Raw genomic sequence first — 23,684 nt, 5'->3', positions numbered from 1 at the left:
CACATAAGCCAGTTGGTGGGGACAAGGGTAACAATAGAAAAGCAGCGATTGTCCCTTTTTAATCTAAAGAGGAACCAAGGCATCCCAGGTAACAAGGTTTGCCACTTCTCGATTAGTTGTTTCCCTCTTATACCCTCTGGGAACCAATTAGTTTTTCCCTCTTAATAAAATGTGCAAAAATAAAGCGAACGCCTACTATCTATAGTCGTCTTTTGGGGTTGGGTGGGGGTCTGATTTTATACGTAACATGCTTATAATGTTGTGCCCCTACAATTCTATGGTAGTGTGAGGGTAGATGCCATTTGTGAGAGGCGGGAGGGTTGGGAATTCTAGTAGTTGGTAGAAACGTTGTTGGGTGGGTGGCCCTCTATTCTATTGTTACATTGCCCTACTATTTTCAAGAGGACATGTTACGTATAGAATCTAAGTACCGGCAACTATAGTCCCACCCTTCTCGCCGAAACTCTAGTTTCCCGGAACTCTTGCTTCCCCCCTACTATCTAAAGGTCTGGCAGGTTGATTAATGGCAGTGGGAGTTTCCGCTATAAGATCTAGTCATAGATTCCAGAGATTCTATACGTAACATGCAACTAAAGTTCGAAAGCATTGTTTCTCCATTTCTGTCCGATAGTTTCATGTCCAATTTTGAGCAATTGATTCAAATCTTTTTCGTTTAGAATAGTAGGGCCTTTCTATTGGCCTATGTTTATGGGGTGCGTGGGATAAAAGTTTATGGATTCGAATAGGCGGAATATCAAAGTGAGTACTAAGGTGGTATTAATAACCACCCCGCACGGCTATTATATACGCATTAACGGAAGAGAGTCTATTATAAACTCGTGAATGAAATGTACACATTCTTTCCCAATCAACCCATGTCTACCGATTGCAACAAGGGCAGCTACCGCAGGATGATTCCAATTCCACCTAACTGAACGCTGGGCCGGGTATCTATATTCGTATTTGGACTAGCCAAGACCGGATGAAATGAATTCTATTGTGATAAGGGGCCCACCATCACAGCTAGTTGCTTGAATCGGCACTTTAAACGTTCTTCCATTTCCTGTTGTGGGAAAGCGGAGAATTCCTATTTACGAAGAAGAGAGATATACCGGGGGTTCTGTTCTAGAGATTGAGAATAGCAGTTAGTTGATAGGCCGAGTGAGCCATGGAACGAACACGCTGGAAGGAATATAACGAGAAGGGGAACAGAGCGATAGAGGAATAGCCCCGTGGCTTGGCTTGGTTCGAATGGGGCTAGACTTGGTCCAGATGGGTTCGGGCTTGGCTCGGCTCATCAGGTCTCGTCGTCAGGCTTCGTCGTCGGGCTTAGCTGGGTTAAGATCGGCTCAGAATGTTATGCTCGTTCCTTGGTCCTCTCCCTCCATGCCTTATATAGTATTGGAATCGCCCTCCTTTGCTTTCTCATGACCTGCATGTCTGATGCTCTCCCGCTTGGAACTGCTCTTGCCCTGTTGTTCTTAACCCTTGGGTGTATGGAGCCTATACAATCAATAAAGACAATCAATGTTACCCGGCAAGGATAGTCGTAGCTTGAGCTTGTGGTGAATCAATGGGTTTAACAATTTACCCTGAAACTGCTCGCTCTGCTACTGATATACTGCCTCTCGAACTGAAAGAACTGGGACCGCATCAAATAGAATAGCAAGAGCAGAGGCAAAGCCAGTTTGAAAGCCGACCTGATATGGATCCCTACCTCTCTATCCACAACCGACCCATCATTTCGAAAGCTTATTTATTGACTTGAGGCATAAGCATAGGCACAGGTGGAGACACAAGCAAAGGCAGATCCCGTTAGAACTTCATAATCCCGGAATCCCTTCCTATTTGAGAGACAATAGTTAACATTTACCCATAATCCATTGCCCCTTTGTTCCCCAATCTGCACCTGCAACAAAGGCACAGGTTCCTTCGGCGGCTGGAAAGGCAGTTGCCTTCGTTGATCCGGATTGGAGCAAACACGCAATACACACGGAGGTGGGAACTGCACTATAGTATATATATACGTCAAGGCCGACCAACTTCTAAAAAAACTTGAGAGTAAGTTGACTCCATTGATGCATTAATGACCCAGTAAAAGGTAAAAGCACTATCTCGCCCATATACGGATACAAAACCACTTTGCCCCCCCGGTGCAGAGGTTTAAATACATATTTAGATTGAGAATCTGTTTCCCTTTGGACGCTACTAGATACAATTACCATTATTGATAATTATATTTACAAAACCGTTTACTAGGCAAGGTTCAATAGACCCAAAACAACAACCTACAAATAAATTAATGTCATATTTATATACCATCGACTATATATCTATACTAGATTTATCGTCGCCAATCACTAAGGCTGGTGACAAAACCTATTGGTATTCCATTCTATTGGAGTTCCTAATACAAAGAAATTATTTGCCACCACCTTAAAGAAATTTTATTAAGTACCAAATCTAAATGATTTTTATTATAATATTCACACTGTGGCACTTTATTTTTTTTAATAAAAGAACAAATGTTACTAAAATAATTCAAAATGAACAATTATCTATTCACTTTATCACTAAAATAAGATTAAATTTGTTTTCAATTTTGGTTTTCTCATTGTTACTACGTATCTTTCTAGGTCTAGGTCCACCAAAATTTTACTCTTAACCACTTATCCCAAGGTTAAAAAATAAAGAGTAGAAATCATTTTTATTATTCTAAAGACATATTAATATTGCATTTAAGTATATCAATAACAACTCGATCAACTAAGAATCAAGTAATACATTACCATCCTACCTAACAAATAAATGGTTGAAAAGAGTAGTCTTGCCCATGGACAAAGAGTCAAGGTGCACTCACTGTTTTAATGGATCTCCTAGGTCATGACTACCACAATAAGAAATATTTCCCTTTTCTTTTTGCCAATTCAACAAAGTCCTAGTTGTGGTTGGCTCCCATGATGCATTTGCTGATGAAAATGTTGCAAAAGAGTTCACCAAGCTCCACAAGCTCCTCCTTCATGCATTCCCTTGGAAGATTTCCCTACATCTATCCCTTACAAAATTCCTAACCTTTTTTAAAAATTTTTTGCAGGAGTCTGTATCCTTCAACATGGAACCCTTACTCATGCTATTTTCTTATGCTTTTATGGGCATTCATAAGCCATTTAAAAGCTCTCATTGTAGTATAGATAAGGAGGACTCCAATAAAGGTTGTGCAATTTGGATTTACACTTGCCATTCACATTTTTCCTAAAAGACTAATTCTTTTCAGCAAATCCATTTTGTGCATAACCTACAAATATTTCAATCCATGAGATCACTTTTCTTGAGGTGTTTCATTCAAAATCTTGAAATATTGTTCCAAGAATGACCATACTGCACATATCTTGCTATGATTGTATTCCATGAGATTATGTTTCCTTGAGGGGCTTCATCTCCCTCCCATGCCTTTCTCCATCTCTCTTTCCATGGTATTTTTTTTCCTTCTTCGCCTTCACTCCCGGGTACTTCTAAATGCCTATCTGTGACCTTCTCTTCCAATCTCCTCCCATATTATTCTTCTCCATTGCTTCTCAGGATCTACCATTATTTGCCTATCTGCGCACTCTCACAAATCTCTCTCCCTCACCATATTATTTTGGATTTCTTCTCCTTCCCATGTAATTAATCTTTCCTACTCCTCATGTCTCTTTGGAGCATACTGGAATCCCCTATTATAGAGGGTCATAGGATGTTAAAGTTACAAATCATTATTTATTTATTTCCACATTATATATCATATTAGATGGCTTAAGACATGAACACTATGCCTTTGATCACTTGTTGGTCATTGTTTGCATACCCACATTCCTCTCTTCATAATTACTTGGACATGCCAAACCTGGAAAGTCAACACAAAAAAAGTGTTTAGAGGTTTTCTTTGGTTTTCCAGATTTTACCCATGTGGTTGACAATTATTTTTTACCCAAAATTGATGAAATGAAAAGGGTTTATTAAGGAAATTGTCATCTTTCCACCAATATAAATTATGCTTTATTTTGAATTTAATAAATAATAATTATTATTGATTTTCTACATGCATTGTGATTAAAGTCCTAATTGATAGGCTGATAAAAAAAACATCTATAACATGCAAACTGTTTAAAAAATTTGGAGTCTGAAAGATGCACACATTCTATGCTTCGTATACTATAGGAACCAAGTTATGGTGATCAAACATACTGGGATTTTTTAGTCAAATTGAAGCCTCCTACCATTTGATGCCACATGGCGCCATGTGGGTATTGACATGGTTCAATCTAAGGGGATTCAATTGAAACACCCTTATATCAAAACCTAATGTATTTTAAGTAGACTTTTAGTCGCGTAACTTGTCCTTTTTTGTCCAAGTTAGTGGAAGACATTGCCATACTTTCACCCTAGTTTTGATGCATATTTTATTTGGAGACACCATGGGCATTCTTTTGATGTGTGTATTGTATGTTCTATGGTATTTAATAAGGAAGAGGGTTGACAACTTAATAGTGCTCTATTGAAGATTGGGATCTTGGCTTAGGCCATGGATTTCATTCCTTCAAAAGGAGAAAGCAGACTATGTGAGGAGGCCAATGGTGGAGAGGTGCAATTTTGTAGAGAAATGTAAGAAGTGATAGAAGATGAAGAAACTTTAGCTTCTATTCATATTCTTACTTCTTTTCTAATGCTAACTTGTATGAAGATGAAAGCCAACTATGGGTTTACTACAAATTAAAGTGTAGATGGAGGAAATTAGAATCACAGAGGCTATTATGATTAGAAGCTTGGGATTGAGTTTGCAAGAGCTCTCAGTGTACTATGGAGGCTCTTCATTCCTATAAGGGGAGGAGGTTGCTTTTAGCATATTATTGATTTTTTTTGCTTCACCCATGAAGATACGTAAAGCTTCTTTAATATTGGCATTTGATATCTCTATGACTTTTTGTATTGGTTTCCAGATGCTTTTTCTTAGATTCTATATTGGTAGGCTTCTTTAAGAAAAAAGCTTTTTTAGTTTTTTTATGTTTTAACTACTTAGTTTTTTTGAACGTATTTCAGATTTTATATATGGACGATGGTTCCAAAAGATTTTTCTTCAATACCAATAAGAAATCATTACAATATAAAAAATACCTTTTTATATTAATTTTAGTATTGAGCATAATAGAATCAACTTTTAATATTGATTAATCTATTATCATAATTTAAATATTAATTATAAATCATACATATACCATATTAAATAACAAAATTTAAGATTTAATTAAAAAATATATAAACTAATTCTAATCAATAAAAATATTGTAATTAAACTCTATGTCATTATTAAAGAGAACATTATATAAAATTGGGACCAATTGTGTTTTTAAAGAGCACATATTACTATCTTCCACTACAGAAGACCTTTGCCTTTGATAAGCAGACCATCATCATTTATCTCTTAAATATTATTTAGGAATAATTGTTCCATTTGTAACCTAGTAATAAATGCAAATGTCTTTGAACCAGAAAGAAAACATGTTAACAACAAAAGTTTTATTTGTAAACTAGAATATTTTTCATCTGAGAGGCTAATTCGGAGTGATCTTGAAGGAACAAGAATACAATAGAATGGATAGGAAATTGTGGATTTGCCCATGGATAGATGATTGTTATAAATGGGTTTTAGTTTTGGGCTTGGAAGGAGCATTCAAGAGGGAGTTGAGTGTAATTGAACCTAGGTAGATCATCACAGTAATTGTAAACAAGATAATTATCCCAAACCCACTTCATCTGTCCCTGCTGGGTATAAATCAGACTGCTATACTCTGGTCCATTCCATCAGTGATTTCCCTAGCTAGTGGAGGAACACAAAGCAAGGCTGCCATTATAGTCCTCCACATTCCACACACAGCCTTCAAGTGTGAGATTTGACAAGGAGGCAACGAAGGGTGCACTGGAAAAGTCAATTTTCACGCTACCTCCTTGTGTTGCCCACTGGTCTCCATTCTTGAAAACATTCTCATTAGCTTCTCATTCAGATATGGTAGTCCATCCCCTTCATGGTTGCCAAACACTCTGATGGGCACTCCATCTACCATTATCCTGAATCAAATCATTCAATTCCCGTTTAGTCACATTAGATCATATGGGGACTCCCAATGTTCACTGGCTATGGAAGATCTCTCCTGGAAGTGACTTTGCAGTATGCCAAGTATCTCACCTTCAGGCGCCTCAGAGAGGTTTTCACCTTTAGGCACATCTTTTATTTTCTCTTTTTCAGATTTTGACATCGCCACAATGTGGTTTTCGCCATCAGATCTTTTATTTTTTTTATTTTTATTTTGGCGACTAAGATACTTGATATCTGCTTCAATCATGTTTTCATTATGTTCGCTGGTGGAAGAGTACATGGGCTCAACTGCATTGAGATAGTAGGCTAATGCATAGTCATTGGAAAAAGTAGGTACATTCAAGGGTTGGTTATAAAGAGTACAATCAATCAATTCAGGATGTATTAAGGATAAGGTTAGAACAGGCTCAAGGGAGTTCATGGTACTATCATCATGGCTTCGGACTGACCAGTCAAGTTCCAGAAGACTACCTTGCATATGTGTCTCGAGACCAGAAAGAGTCACAACACGGTTATCAAAATTCATGTTAGTATTTAGTGGACCTAACCCAACCGGTCTACTTCTAGCGTCGTCACCTACTTCAGACTGGACTACATATTGTGGTGTGATAGTAATAGGGTCAGCAGACAACATCTCAACATTCATGACAAAATAGTCATAATGTGTTGTTGAATAATTGTTGTTATGAATAGAGCTCCTATCTAAGTTATTAGAGTCATAAGATGAAGTTTCTGACTCGTCTTTAGGTGGCTTAGTAAAAGTATATATAGTATCAACACCCACATCTTTGATGCTGCAAGTTCCTTTGTGATTTGGTTCATTGATTGCTTGTATTTGACACACTTGTGGACATAACCTTGATGGTTCTATTAATCCCTATCATCTGTTCCATTCAGCTTCCTCTGGACTGATGTCTGGTTTGTTTTTGTAGCTTCTAATTCTTCTTTCATAGTGCCGTACCTAATTTGTCCTATCTCATTAGAGGTAGAGTTAGTAGGTGAAGAAATTGCTTGTGTCCTTTCTTCCTCCATTTGTTGTTCATAGTCTTCTTATCTTTTTAGTCTGATTTCTTCCATTTCCTTTTGCATTTTTAGGCGTATCAGCTCTTGTGCATCATCTGTGATATTACTAGATTCTTCAGGGGTTTCTGTAGTAGATGTATCTGCGAGATGGTCAGGACCCCATTCATACTCATTTGAATTAGTTTCTGAATCATCTACTTGTTGTCTGCCAGTATATGTGATCAAAATATTCAGCGGTGCAAACAATTCTCTGATTCTATACACTTCATCCCTCATATCCTCTGGGACTTCTACTGCCTGTGGTATTATAGCTGATATAACTAGAACTTGATTACCATTTGTTTCCTCTCTCTGGGTGGGCAATTCTTTTTGTTCATCGTCACATTCTCCCTGAGTTTGTTGAGTATTAATTTCTTGTGTTGTTAAAGGTAGTACCTTTTTCTTCCACTTACATTGATGGTGGGACATGTGCTTCTAATCTGATGACTTTCCTGGATCATATCCCAGTCCATCTTTATCATTGGCAGACTTAGTTTGTAACTGAATAGGTTCAACAATACCTTTTTGACGTTTGCCTAGAGGACCAGTACCTAAATATCCCATGCGTTGAAGCATCTTATATCCTGGACCATATTGTGGCGGGGAAATCTCACAATGTCGTATTTCTTTATTTGCACTATCTTCTTTGAAAAGCGATTTGAGAACATCATCCTCTTCTATTTCACCTACAAGAGAAGTAGAGAACTGTATAAAGAGACCATCATACATGACGTTTGGAGTTGAAGTTTGTGGCTTCAGAACCTCTAATGGTTTTCCCGACTGTCTTGGTGACAGAAGAAGAGACATTAGTGAGACTATAGGCTCTATTTTGTAGCCATCTATGCCAGTGTTTGTGATTTTCAATTTCTTTTGTAAATCTTTTAGCAAAGATTTTGAACTTACAGTTGTAGAGGCTGCTCTATTATGAGGAACAAAAGCATCAGCACTCTGTGTTAATGCATTGCAGGTATAACTTGTATCGGCAGGAATATTGACTTCAACTCCATTATAAGGAAACTTCAGGCATTGATGATACATAGATGGTATTGCTTTCATTTCATGAATCCATGGCCTGCCCAGTAAGATGTTGTATGAAAGATGAAGATCCAGGACTTGAAAGATGACATCTCTTTCTACAGGTCCTACCTTAATTGGTAATCACACCAAACCCTTAGAGGTTCTTTCTTCTTCATCATAAGCCTTGATTGTTATTTTCTTTGTTGGATCAATAACATTTGCAGAAAATCTCAACTGTATCAGTAGATTGTATGTACAGATATTCAACCGAGCACCTCCATCTATCAAAACACATTTAACTTGGTGTTTATGGATCATGGCTTCAATGTGTAATGGCTGGTTATGTGGGTGACTCAATGAGTTATCATCTTCTTCAGAGAAAGTGAGGTAATGAGGTGAGGCCAGGTGACCCACCATAGATTGAAATCGATCTACATCTAAATCTTTAGGGACACTGGTGGTAAGTAGAGCCTTGTCTAGGACCTCTCTATGAGCAGAAGAGATCTTAAGCAGTTCCAAAATGGAGATTTGAGCATTGGTTCTCTTCAATTGTTCGACAATACTATAACTGGGAGAAGATGATGAAGCCTGCTATTTTGATTTGTCCGTGATTGTATGTTTTAATCTATTTGGTAGATTTGATGTTGTTTGATCAAAAGTTGAGGAACTAGCTCCTGGGAGAGTAATCTTCCTTTGAGCGCGAGTCATGGCATTAGTAGCTTGTGCTTGACTTTGGTGATCCTGGACTATAATCACATTGCAATATTCAGGTTGAGCATATTCAATCATGTTGATCACATTATCGTTATTAGTGTAGGTATAATTGACTCTAGCTCCTCCCTTAGATTTTGAGGAATCTCCTTGTTCATAAGTCAGTAAGGGATCTTTAAAAGCCTTATGATCAACATTATTCACGTGATTTCCAACAAAGATCTTGCATGCGTCAATGAGATCTTGGATTTCATGTTGGAGCTTCATGTAGTTGTTTATGTTATGTCCCTTGTTCCGATGGTAGTCGCAGTATTTGTTTTCTCTCCATTTGGGTCTAATTTCTGGGTCATATGGTCTAGAATTGTCTGGCAATGTTATCAGATTATTTGCCAATAAGGTTTTAAAAGAGGATTCATATGATTCATCTAGAGGAGTAAAATCATGCTTAGGTTTTGAGAGCCAAGGCTTTTCTTTAAACCATTCTCTTATTTTCTTTGGAGGATTTTCTGCCACAGTTTCAGCTGCCTTGAGTGTTTGCATGCCACTGACCAAGTTAAATATTGTGGATTGTGTTTTTGCTTGGACACTAGCTACCACTCCATCACTAACAACGTTTCTATTGTTATCTTTGCCATATTTCCAATACTTGCTCTTTTCTTTAGAACTAGAACCTTGTGATGTTTCTTTCCAGAGTGATATATCTCCCTTTTTTATAAGCACATCTTCCATTTTGAGGGTGTTATCTACCATTTTGTTGAATGAAGGGTGTACTTGCATCCGGACACTGTACTTTAATTCAGGGATTAGGTTGTTGACAAAGATATCCATTTTCCCAAGATCTGGGATAGTCCGTGATCATCTAGAGAACATCTTTCTCCATCATTGGAGAAAAGTGAGAAAGGGTTCTCCTGTCTTTTGTTTGGTATTGCAAAGTTCTATCATGGTGACTGAATGTCAAATTTTGTATGAGTATTGCTGTAAAAAATAGTTGGATTAGTTCTGCAAGTTCGTTTTTTATTCCTTTGGGTAGACTTGAGAACCATTCCATTGCTTGACCCCCTAAACTTCTTGGGAAAAGGCGCATGAGGTACCTTTGATCGTGCATGAACTCCATACAGGTAGCACAAAACTCTCTAACATGATCTTGAGGATCTTAGGTACCATCATATTTGTCAAATTTTGGGATCTCAACTTGTGAAGGAAATTGAGGCATGTAAAGGTTTTTGTCAAATGGGAATGGGCATATTGTATCCAGAGAATATTGTTTTGGTGTTTTATCTTTGTTTTGTAGTTTTGTGACCGCAATTTGTAATGTTTTCATTTGTTTGCTTATTTTTACCCATGGTGTCTCTTCCTCTTTAGCGACGAGGGCCTCCACATTATAACCAATAGGGAGTTTGGCGCCTTGCTTTGCTAATTCTAGGAAATAGTCTTCTTTTTCCCTAGCCATGATGACCTTCATCATTTTTCATAACTCTTTATCATTCTGACATCTATGTACTTTGGCTTCGGGAGGTTCAGGAAGCTCAGACTCAGTCGATGAGGAATCACTGTCAGTGGCATGATTGCTAAAGTCATCGTGAGTGTCTCATTTACTAGCTTCTCTTTCTTGTCTTTCCTTAGGCATGATGGGAGATAAGGGCTGACCAAGGATTGGTAGATCATAAACTGCTATCTGTGACGAGGATGGTTTATTGTAAAAGGGGTTTTCCACAAAGAATGGATTGTCTTTTGATGAAAAGGGCATTTCTTTTTCTTTGTCTCTTTGGCTGTGAGAATTTCTGGTTTGAACAGGCATTTTGTAACCGATAGGACCGAGAGCCAAATGTTTGGCAAAGCTAGTAGTTCGTTTAACGTAGTGATTGAGAGAAGTAACTAAGACCTGGTCTGGTTTCAGGAATGATCTATCCTGTGTAAGACGTTATCTAATTTAACTTAGGTTTGATAAGATGTTTGTTTGAACTAGCTGAGAGATGATCGACAAAATCATGCAACGCAACGACAGAGGTACACTATCAAGGTTGTTTATGCTTCGGAGGATGATAACCAGTTTTAGGCTTGTTGTAGACTGTTTTAGACAGGTTTGACTATTCTGGACTGGCAAAATTACAGACTCGTACAACAAAATTTATGAGACCGTATGACAGTACAACAACTTCAGGACGACAACAGTTCTATTTCGTACGAGTTTCTTCCTAGTATCGTATGACAAATGGGTAGGTCCCGAACGAGAAAAGATTCAGTGCAGTTCTATTTCGTATGACATAGGATTTAGCTTAAATGACAGACTGCTGGGTCTCGTACGAAAGAGGATTTATATAGAATGACAAATTAGAATACTCATATGACACAGGATATGGTGCAGGACGACAAATGATTAGGCTCGTACGACTATTAACAGGACAGAGAGAAGAATTCTGAGTTTTTTCAATTGCTGAGTATGACAACTGAGTATGACCAATTCTGAGGTGGACCGATTTTTGACCAGGATAGACTAACTTCGACACAGATAGAGTTTTATCACTGAGTTGTTGATTTTTTTAATTTGTTTTCTCTAGTTTTAGTATTCCAGTTTTAGTTTGAGGGGTGAAAACACAGAAAACACACAGTATAAATAGTAACTCCAATCACAACATGCAAACCCTATGGAAGTTGGTTTAGAGAAGAAAACCTTTGCTTGCTGACTTAGGTACACACCCAATAGCTAATTAGAATATGGCAGTTGAGTCTCACACAATGGATTCTTAATGCCGTATTAGCTGACTCCAAACACTAATGGGGGCACGATATGGCAAGTGTCTTGGGAGAGTTACTATCTCTCTTGCACAAAGATTATCAACCTTTTAGAGGTGAATCAGGTAGCTTCTAATTTTAATTAGATCTAGTAAGGGTTCCATTCGGTTCGTCGAGGTATAAACTCAATTAAGAGGTCTCCCAGATTTGAAAACCAAGGTTCAATATACCCGAAAGTACTGAGGAGAGTTATTCCCGTGCACTACCATTGACTTGATTTTCATCAAATCACATTTTTTTTATAGTGGGTTGGAGTACTTGTCATTTAGCCATTCCCACTTAGGTTGTTCCCCTCACACCGGCCGTAAAGGCTTTAAGAGTTTTTAAGCTCCTCAGGAGGGTAGGCTTGCTAAAGATGTACAAATCTCAAACAAAGAAAATGCCTCAAGGGTCTAGATTTCTGATTGTCTAAAAAAAGACAAGAGCATACTCTCCTACCTCTCAGAATTTTCTAAAAACACAAAAGACAGATTTGTTCATTAATCAGATAGCAAGTTAGGTGCCTAAAAAAATTAAAGAATACACGATGTTTGATTGATTTCTCTTTAGGAAACCTGCAAAAACAACATATCAGTAGTCATGGTGTTTTTATTCTTTGACAGGCGTATGTTTGATTGATAAATTCTTTGACAAGCTTCTTGTAAGAAACTGGTTAGGCTGTGAAAATACCAGGCAGACAGAAGACAATTTAGGGTTAGCGTTAGCGTAATCAAAATTTAATTCAAAAAAAACCTCAAAAAGCGAAACATGCTTTTAATCTAACAGAAAACAGAATCGTACGACAATTCTTATAGAATGGAATGACAAAAAACTTTTATCGTACGAGTCAGAAATGAGCATAGGATGATAGAGGATAAAATCAAATAACTAGAAACAATATGTCATACGAGTCCATCTTCTGATTCGTATGACAAATGACGGGATTTAATATTATGGCGTACGATAAATGACAGGCTTCAATATAATGTCGTACAATGCAGTGAAACTGCTCGTACGATATTTCATAGAGATTGTACAGACGAAACTTGCAGGATAAAAATAATGATTTTGAGGCCGAAAAAGTAGTTTTCTGCCCCATAGTGGGCGCCAAAAATGTGTGTGTGAAAAGTGGACCTATATCTGTATCTGAAATACACAACACTTCAATTAAGTCATAGATGCATGGTTAGTAAATCAATAATCAATGAATAATAAACCATTACAAAGCGACCCATTGCCTTCTAGTAGATGCAAGTTTAGATTGCTCTCAGATTGCTAAGCTATCCAGTGACTAGACAACACCTAAACAAAGGATTTTTAATCTATATGAGCATGGATTAATCTAGATGATTGCAAGATTAATCTAACATGATTTAAGCAATAAATGAGATAAATGATTTAAATAAGTATGCAATAAGTAATATGTGAATATCTAAATGCACAAATGTTATTGAACCTAGAGCAAAAACAACATGATAACAATATATTCTCCAGGATTTTTGAATGAGAGATGAAGGCCTGAATTTATAGAAAATTCAGAAAGAAACCAAAGGCTGAGATCAAATGATGATGAGCAGTCAAGATTTTCCAAGAGGAAGCACAATCCAGGTGAATTGATGTGATTGGATGCTTTTCTCAGTTTTAAAGGAAATTGAACTAAAATTAAGATAAAATCAGAAAAAATGATTTATTCTCTATTTCATTCAATTTTAATATTTAATTGTTTTAATTGCTTTCTTTGAGATTATTTATCAATTTTTAATTTGTTTTTCAAGATTATCTCCAATTGATTTCTTTTTCTCAATTTTTAATTCTTTCTTGGTCAATTAATTCCTTTTTTGATTTATTTCCATTTTTGAAGATTTGTGCTCATAATTTCCAATTTCTATTTTTTGATTTGTTTCCTTTTTTTGAAGATTTATGGCAAATTGATTGATTTAATTAAACATGCTAGGATATTTAATAAAATAAATAAGATAATTGTTTAAAATGATTTACTTGGAATGATTCAATTAATTAAATAAATATTTAATTAATATTGGTTGATTAATTTTGCCATGTGACATTTGACGATTAAAGGATTATTTGATTGTGTGCTCAAGATTTATTGGCTTTGGTTAGGACCTTGGTGATGTTGTCGAGATTAGGGGCTCATAGTTTAGATGACCATTTTTAGGGTATTACAAGATTTACTCCATTTCTCATAAAGTTGATGGTTTATTAGATTTGATTCGTTATTATATGCTACGTCCTATAAATATTCTTTTCATTAAATTATGTTATTTATGTTAATTATTAAAAAAGGTCATGGGTACATATTTTATTAGTAGAAATTCTAAGGTATTTATTAATTTTAGGAGTTTAAAGCTCTCTTGGAAAATCAAAATAAAGAAAGATCAATGTTTCAATGAGTGATAAAAATGGTCAGTATATTTAAAATTTAATAGACTATATAAGAGATTGGTTTATAAAGATATAATACAATGTAATACACCTATTTTAATGTAATGGATTTATAAAATGCATGAACATGATGCTAACATGGAGACAAGTAGGAATATTCTTAGTAGGGAAAACTTGGCTTAAGATTTATTTTCTAACATGGTTGCTAATATTGTATGTCAGCTAATTAATGTATCATACGTTAGTGATTGTTAAAAAAACATATGAAAGTTTAGATATAAAAAATCATTGATTTAGCATCTTCATATTTTGTTGTTGTGAGGCATATCCACACATACCCAAGGAAGGATAGTAAATGTTGGTGAAAATGTATCTAAATGTTTCCTCATTGGATATGGTGTTAGTGTGAAGGGATACAAACTTTGGGATCACATAATTGAGAGATTTTTATATTTAAAATATGATATTCAAATAGATCAAACCTTTTCTTATAGTTAGATTACCAATGGATGATGTAAGGTTATTTGTTTGACCTATGATTAAGAATGTTGTACTAGAGGTTTAGGTTGGACTAGATGATGAGGAAATTCAATTGAGCTTCGTGAGTTTGGAATAATAATTAGAATCTTAACCTTAGCTTTTGAGGAAGCTCACTTGATAAATGAGGCAACCAAAAATCTACGAAGCACTTGATTTAATATTTTTTTTTTTTTACATAATACTAATTATCCTAAAATAGTTAAAGAGGCTATTAAAATTAATGACTATAAGTCATAGAGATCAATAGTGGACAAGGAAACACATGCATTAAAAATAATAATACTTTAGGCTTGGTTTAGTTTCCTAAAGGATGAAACCTATGAGATGCAAATTGACTTTTACAAAAAAAATTGTGATCAAATGCTAACATTGAGAAGTAAAAAACGTGGCTAGTTTCCAAAGGTTATTCCTAGGTTGAGGAAATATATTTGGGCAATATTATCTACCTTGTCATAATGTTGACACTTGTCAAAATTATTTTAGCCTTTTTCAATTTATTTTGATCTTGAGATTGAGAACATGGATGTGAAAGCAAATTTATTGTACAATAATTTAGAGGAGATTTACATGTCATAGCCAAAATAGTACATTGAAAGTAGTAATTAAATTTTTGGGTTTTTTTGTTAAAGAAATCCATTTATGGTTTAATGCAATATCCTAAAATGAGGTGTAAAATGTTTGAATCATCTATTTGATATTGATATTTAATAGGCCTAAGGTATATCTTATGTTTAGTATAAACGTAATGGTGAAAATTTATGATTATTACTTTCTATGCTAACAATATGATAATATTTGTCAATGTTAAGGGAATAACAAGGACTTGAAGTCTCTACTTTCATTATTGCTTGGAATTGATATTAAATGATATGGGGCTATTTAAAATAAATTTTGTGTTTGAAAATGGAAGTACATTAAGTATATTTTTTTAGCATTATTGCATGATTGATAATGAACTAGTTAATGTTCTTACTTTTTTACAAACCAATTTTTTAGTTGAGCACTTTCATATGACACCTATAGAGATGGAGGGCATTATTTTAGTGAGCTATGCTAATCTCATTGATATTTTTATACATAAACTATGATTTACATCAAAACATATATTTTCCAAGTTGTAGTATTCTTGAGCCATTTCATGGATAACCTTCCAAGTAAGATTATTGGTGGTAGTGAAAGGTTCTTTAGGTACTTGTGAAAGAACACAAACTATTCTATTTTCTATCATGATGGTACTTTTGGCGACTTGTAGATAACATATAGAGTACTTACATGAGATTTAAAAGTAACATAAAAAAATAAAATGAGTCACTTGGAGCATAGCTATGTTGATGGTATCTATAGAGGGTGCGAATCCAACTTGTAGAGGACATATAGATGAAATACAAATAATCAATAGAGGACCCATAGTTGACATAAAAAAATCAATGGATATTCAAGGATACATGGACTTAGATTGGGTAGAAGATGTTGATAGTGAGAGGTATACTGTCAACATCTCCTTTGAACAAGCTAAAAAGGTCATGGAGGAAACAAATGCAAGAGTGATGAATCATTTTGGGGTAGTGCCATTAGAACAATTTCATCCAACCCATTAAGATGTTATTGTTCGTGCACCATCATTTTACATGGATAAGCTAGGAAGGGTTCAATTTGCTTCTTCTCCTTTAGAGAGGACCCAAGCATGGTAAAAGTACAAATCTATGTCACAAGTTTTACCAGCTTATCAACATAAGTAAATTTAAGCACTTCCAACTAAAAATAAATTTGGTCAAACACATAGTCTAGCTAGATTCATTCTAACAAAGTTTGATATGGGCCATACCTTTTCCAAATAGAAGTGTCTACTAAATCCATATATAACACAACTATGGAGCTAATTTACAAAAAAGATAAAATTATTCAAAAAAAAATGTTTCAAAAGTCCTACCCATGTAAACAATATATTTAAAAAATATAAAATGGTTTTTTATAGATTTGTAGATGTAATTTTAAAATATATTTATTTTTAATAATTAAATTATTATTTATATTTAATTTTTTTTTTTTTACTTCAACATTAAAATATAAGGTTAATTATCTTGTTAAAAAAATACTAAAATTTATAATTTTTTTTGAAAATAATTGATGTACAAGAGAAAAGATTCTATATTTATTCTATTTTGGATAAATAATAAAGATAAAAGGTGATGTCCCAAGAAAATATTTGTTTTTTCAAACCACAAAATTTTTAAGACTTATTTAAAAATATATTTGTCAAAATGGGAAAAAAAGCATATGTCTACACTAAAGTTTCAAGTTTTATATAAACCCAAAAAATTGAGGGAAAAAAATACTGTATAAAGAGTGATGTTCCATTTCACTTCATTTTTAATATATTGTGAGAAACTAATTTAAAGTGTCAAATTAATAAAAAACTAAACAAAAATCATTTTGAAATTTTTTAAAAATAAATAAAAATATTAAATAAATAAAAAATATACATTTTTTTAGTTTATATCATTTCAAGATGCAAAACATTTATGTCACTTTCTAGTGAGTCAACTTGCAAACTTCAATTAGTGTTGGTCATTTTGTTTGTAAAAGTGTAAGACAACTTTGTAACTTTACCTCCTTTCACCTCCTTTCACCTCCTCCCCTAGATTGTTCGAATAAAACTCAAATTTACACATCTTCAAACACTTCAAAAGCTTCGAAGGGTGAATGGCCTAAGGATACCACTATGCAAGTAGAGGAGAAAATAGAGTAACACATTAAGAAAGGAAAATAAATATTATAGACAACTCTATCTCTTGGAAATATTGGATCCATAGAGGATATTGAGGACGAGGGGGATAAAATGGATCAAGAAACTAAATCACCTCCAAATAGTCCTCCTTAGCATGATGCAATACAATCACATGCAAGAAATCCTCCAAAGCAACAAACTCCACTCATAAATCCTCCTCCTTCTCATTATAACCAACAAGAAGCTTAATCTCCTTCTATTCCTTTGCAACATCAACAACAATACCCCAATTTCAGCTACTCAAAATATTTCCATTGGCCCAACTTGAACTAGAATATAGAAAGGGTTGCTGAAATAGAAAATCCACTTAGTAATAATAATGTCGAGGAAATGAATCAAGATTATCAAGTTTTCCAAATCAAATTCAAAAGAAAAATGAGAGAAGAGGAAGTACTATCTCTAGATACCATGAAGTTACAAATGGTTTGAAAGATCAAGTATCTCAAAAAGAACTCAAGGAGAAACTACAACAACTTCAAGATTTATAAGTAAAAAGATTGATATCTCATGTAGCTTTTGTTCCTAATACTTTTTTAGATGTGCTAATTTTGATGATGAAAAGTAATGTCGATAGCATATAGACAATGCTTAGCAAAAATCACAAGCTTTAGATAGCTAGATGGATACATCAATATATAAAGCTAGTAAATAGATATAATTCAAGTGCAAGTATCACCAATAGGCTACACATTTAACTCAAATAATGGAAAAATTTCTAGAGTGAATGAGAACAAAGGATGATATGTATGAGCATGAATTGCCACTACTTTGAGAAATGAGTAAGATATCTTTTAAGATATTGGTTGGTAATAATATTTTGCAAATGACAAAGATTTTGTTGAAAGTACCATCAAAGCCATAGCCATAAGAGGGATCTATTGGTACTATGGGATATGCAAAATATTTCAAAAAATTGACATTCAATGATTCTACGGATTTTTATATTGGTTTTAGGATATTTTTTATTCTATATTAGTAGGGTTCTATAAAAGATTGAATTTACATAATTTTTAGGTTGTAACTATTTGGTATCATTGAATCTATTTCAAATATGTTATATGAGTGAATAGATCCATTATATTTTCTTAATTCTAATAAAAAGCCTTTACAACAAAAAAATTAACGACCTTCTTAAATAAATTTTAATATTGACTTAAACAAAACAACTATTTAAAAATCTATTATTATAATTTAGATGTTGATTACAAATCATATACATAAAATAATAAAACTCAAATAATTCATTTTAAAATTTAATTAATATAATTCTTATGAAACAATCATTTATCTCTTATCTTTCATTATAGAAGACCGTCATATGATAAGTAGAGCATGATGATTTATCTCAAAAATATTATTCAGAAATAATTGTGCCTGTTAAAACCGAGTAATAATGACAAATGTCATCGAACCCAAAAATACCACCATTTTAACAACAAAAAGTTTATTTATAAGCTAGAATATTATTCGTCTCATAGGCTAATTCGAAGAAATCTTGAAGAAACAGTAATACAATATAATGGACGAGGAACGGTGGATTAATTGCCATGGCTTCCATTATGAGTAGAAAATTGCTGCAATTGGGTTTTAGTTTTGGGCTTGGAATGAGCATTCAAAAGGGAGTTGAGTGTAATTGAACCTAGATAGATCATCGCAGTAATTGTAAACAAGATAATTATCCCAAACCCACTTCACCTGTCTCTTCTGGGATAAGTTCAGACTGCTATACTCTGGTCCATTCCACCAGTGATTTCCCTGGTTAGTGGAGGAACACAAAGCAAGGCTGCCATTATAGTCCTCCACATTCCACACACAGCCTTCAAGTGTGAGATTGGACAAGGAGGCCACAAAGGGTGCACTGGAAAAGTCAATTTTTACTCTGCCTCCTTGTGTTGCCCACTGGTCTCCATTATACAGGCTTGAAAACATACTCATTGGCTTCTCTTTCAGATATGGCACTCCATCCCCTTCATATGTTGCGAAACACTCTGATGGGTACTCCATCTACCATTATCCTGAATCAAAACATCCAAATCCTGCTTAGTCACAATAGATCATATGGTGGGATAAACAAATCGAGAGAGGCGAAGCATATACGTGATCTGAGATGGGTTCCAGATGATTGTGTAAGTCTTGGAGTCAGCAGTAGGATCAAACCATAAATAAAATTGTTGCTCTTTGCCACCTTCACCTTGGACAAAGACGTTAGTGCGCAGGATGTATGGTTGCCCTGAAGTGTTTCCCAGGAATTCCATATCTATTTCATCATGTTGGTCTCCACCAGAGTGAAGCTGCAAAACTAACTCTGTTAGATGATCATAATGCCTCTCACTAACTCTGGTAAACAATTGAGGCTGACTAGTATGGCACATATTATTTAATCCTTTCAATCACAATAAATATACTTTTGAAAAACAGCCATCTACATAAATAACGGAGTTTAAAATATAGATGGTTCATTTAAAATTACATTTATAGAATTCATTTACTTACAATTTCACAGAATCATATTTTCTTCTGAATAAGACATTAGAATTTTTTTTTAATATGATTTTACTAAATGACATACAAATAGAATCCACCTATTAATATGTAATATGATTTGGGATGAACCAACTAAATAAATCAAAACTTAAAATATACCTTAATCTTAATCAAAATCATATAGACAACCCTACTGTATAAGATCTTCCCTTTACATATATCTGATTATTAGTATAGAAATAAAAGAGTCTTACTCACATAGAATGTAGTGAAAGTGCCTGCAGAATTACCAGGCACTAGCTTCATACTTATATCAAATTTCCCTAACAAAAAATCTTGCTTTGACTGGATTAACGAACCTGTTTGCAAAACAATCCACTGAAATCGTTAAAATATGTAAGATGTACTGGTTTATTTATTGAACTAAATGGGATAAAATATACCAGCAGCCTGATCGAGAGTAAGCTGCAAGTCCTGGCCATTGTTGAATATGTTAACATGCTCATTGCCCCATTTGACGTCTATATCATCGTAGAAGTTGCCATTAACCATTGGAGTTGCAGCACACAAGAGTAGAACCAGAATAATATGGTGGAAAGAAATGAAAGAAGCCATAGCCATGGGTGTTTAGTTCAAATGCTATCTATGGTGAGAAAAAATGAGAGCAAATGAATGGAGAAGGCTTTCGTGGGTGTTCACAAAAATAAGGGAAATTGGATGAAAACTATCGCCCAGCTGGATGGGGAAATACCAAACTAATAGTTGTGCCGTTTATGATTATCGGTTTAACTCCTATATCTGTGCTCAATTTGAATGGAGTCAGTCATTCTAAACAATACGGTCGCATGTGAGAACAACATGTGTTAATGGCCGGTAAGATATGTTTTTGGTTTTGATTTTTATGATTGTTTACCAACCCCTTTTTGTTGAGAAATAGATGATTTGCAGGAAATTCGTTAGTCTAATTGTAAATTAAGTGAAAGGGGAAGGTAAAGAATGCGCTCCAATTAAGCAATATTATGTTTGTATCGGTAAAAACTGCATGCATTAGAGTGTTGAGGTATATTATAGGATGTATCATCGGTTATATACAGTAATAGAATGACTAATAGGAGGAGGGATAGTATGGTCATAAAATCATTATTTTTGGATAAATCAAGATAATAAATAGATGTATTAAATTAAAATATATTATAAATTAGTATTTAGGAGGTGTAAGGTTATATCGATAAAGTATTGAATAAATTTATATTTTAGAGAGTACAATTTGATATATGCATAGAAGATGTTTCAATTTAATATACAATATTTTACATATAAAATATAATATTTTTTTTTAATGGTAAGTGCTATTGTTTATGAGGATAGCGCTCTATATTAATATATAAAGATTACAAAAGTTTGCCATCAAAGCCTGATAGTAAAAACAAAGAAAACACCACTACCCATCCACCACCCTAAATACATAAATCCGAGTCTAAACATGCACACCAGAAGGCAGAACCAGACTCACACCAAATACAAATCATACGCCACCATTAAAGGTTTGCATGATGACCCCAACAAATTCTTTGACATTAATCACAGTTTCAGTAACCCCAGTCGAAAACACCATACCTCTGAGTTTGTTATCCTGTGAAATGGAGCCATATTCCCATTCTGCACTGCACACCTAAAAAATTTCCAAGCATTCTCGCCAAATGTTCTCATCATCTCTCTTACCTCTTCCTTCTCTAAACGCCTGTGTTTGACCCTGATCCTTTCACTATTATCTGTATCGACACTCCCTTCATTTTCAGACTCCTCCCAGTCGTCCTCTGAATCAGAGGGCAAAAATACTTCCGGCTGGAAGTAGGTCTTCAGTATGCTCATCCATTCATTCTCTGGCAAGCTTAAAATGGAGTTGGTAATGCTATTCCCGTTGATGGGTTTGACAAATCCGCACAACAACTCCACGACTCTCTCCCTAGACTCAATGACGTCCACAAGAGGTATAAGAACAACTTCATACACTGTGGAATAACACCATTGGCGGTCGAAGTTTAGTGTGATCCCAACGAGACCCTTAATAGTGTCGTATGCATGCTCCTCTGAGATAAACAAGCTACAGAGTTGAGCATCCAACGTCTCTTTGCAGTTCATGCATCCAATGTTGCTGAAGTGTGCCATGGGCGAAATCGAAATCAAACACGAGAACAACCAGAAGATTTGTGCCCCAACTAGCAACCTTTCCATACAATGAGGCTGAGACTTGAAGAAAGCCAATTAATAGGCACTCAGATATCTAGATGTTTCCATTTGGAGCAACGCATGCCAAATCTACCAAGATCACTCATTCTACAAAAAATCTGTCCTTCTATCACTCTTTCCTATCACATGTCACGTAGAGTGCTGTCGATGCGAGTATGAGTAGACAACCTGCCGAAATTGTGTGAATCCACTGCCACCTATCCCAAATTCGTAGGCCTATCTGCAAGGACATTATCCAACCCCATCACATTTCTTTTCCAATGAGTCTTTTCTACTCAGATCTGTAATCTCCTTACTTATCGATGTTGAATTCACTATCACTTTTGCCATGTTTGAATTGACACCAAGATTAGGCAAAAAGATTTGCAATCGATTACCTTCTCAGTGGATGTGAGATATTTCAGATGGAATAATTACTTGGAATAGAGTGTATATGCATGGAAGCCATTTAGTTAATTTCCAATTTAGTAACCTGGAGTTAGTAACACCGTTTATAATTATCTAAGAATCTTCCTCTATCTGCACATTAGATAAACCTTTTTGTTTGCATAACTGAAGACCAACCTCTAGAGCTCTTATCTCTGCTTCCTTGTTTGTAGCACAACCAATATGTCCATAGGTACCAAAAAAAAAATTCCCTTCATGTCCCGAAGGACTGCTCCAAAACCAGCTTTCTCGGGGTTGCCTTTGCAGGCCCCATCAAAGTTTAATTTTACCTAGTTGCTATGAGGTTTATTTTCTTTTTAGGATAATGGAATATAGTATTTTTGAAGGACCAATTCTTTTCCATTTCCAAGTCCCAATCATTGAATCTGAATTTCCTGACATTCCTTGACTTGCCACAAATAATTTCTTCTACAACTATCTTCAGGTTATCAATGACTAATTCAATTGATCTAGATATTTCTTTGAATATTCATTTGTTTCTTTCTTTCCAAATGTGCCATACAATCATTGCAGGTCCAATCAACCACATAGCACCCCCCTTTGTCTGACTAAAAATAGGCCAAGAGACAAGGAATTCTTTTATAGATTCATTTCTAACTATGCACAGATTAACCATACTCAGGAACCAATCCCAACACCTTCAAGAAAAAGTACAGTTGAAGAGAAATGGATCCACCAATTCTTCCCCAGCTTTGCATAACACACACCAACTTGGCCCATGAATACCTATGGACTTAAGCCTGTCACCAGTGAGGATTCTCCCATTAAGAGCAATCCATAAAAAATCCCCTGCTTTAGGCATTACCCTGTTATTCCAACACAACTTGCTTGGCCAATTCAGATTGATAACTCTATGCCTTTGAACTTTGTAGCCCAACTTAGCATTGTACTCACCAGACTTAGATGCACACCAGAATATACTATCTTCTTGATCTAAGGCTAAAATTGTTCTATTTCGTAGAATACCTTCAAGCATTCTACATAACTCCGGATTGCCAATTGTTATTTGTTTCCAAATCTTCTTTCCATGTCGATCCTCATCCTTAAAATAATTAATAACCTGCACTCCTATTGTGGATT

At 34.9% G+C, this 23,684-nt stretch overlaps 1 pseudogene; it reads right to left on the bottom strand.

Annotated features, from left to right (window-relative positions):
* Nucleotides 1-1,610: 1,610 nt before the first annotated feature.
* Nucleotides 1,611-20,528, bottom strand: LOC131874018 (xyloglucan endotransglucosylase/hydrolase protein 24-like; annotated as a pseudogene).
* Nucleotides 20,529-23,684: the final 3,156 nt, after the last annotated feature.

This window comes from Cryptomeria japonica, chromosome 3, assembly GCF_030272615.1.
Source record: "Cryptomeria japonica chromosome 3, Sugi_1.0, whole genome shotgun sequence".
NCBI lineage: Eukaryota > Viridiplantae > Streptophyta > Pinopsida > Cupressales > Cupressaceae > Cryptomeria > Cryptomeria japonica.
The sequence above is the reverse complement of the archived record's forward strand: the minus strand, read 5'-3'. Positions and strand labels throughout refer to the sequence as shown.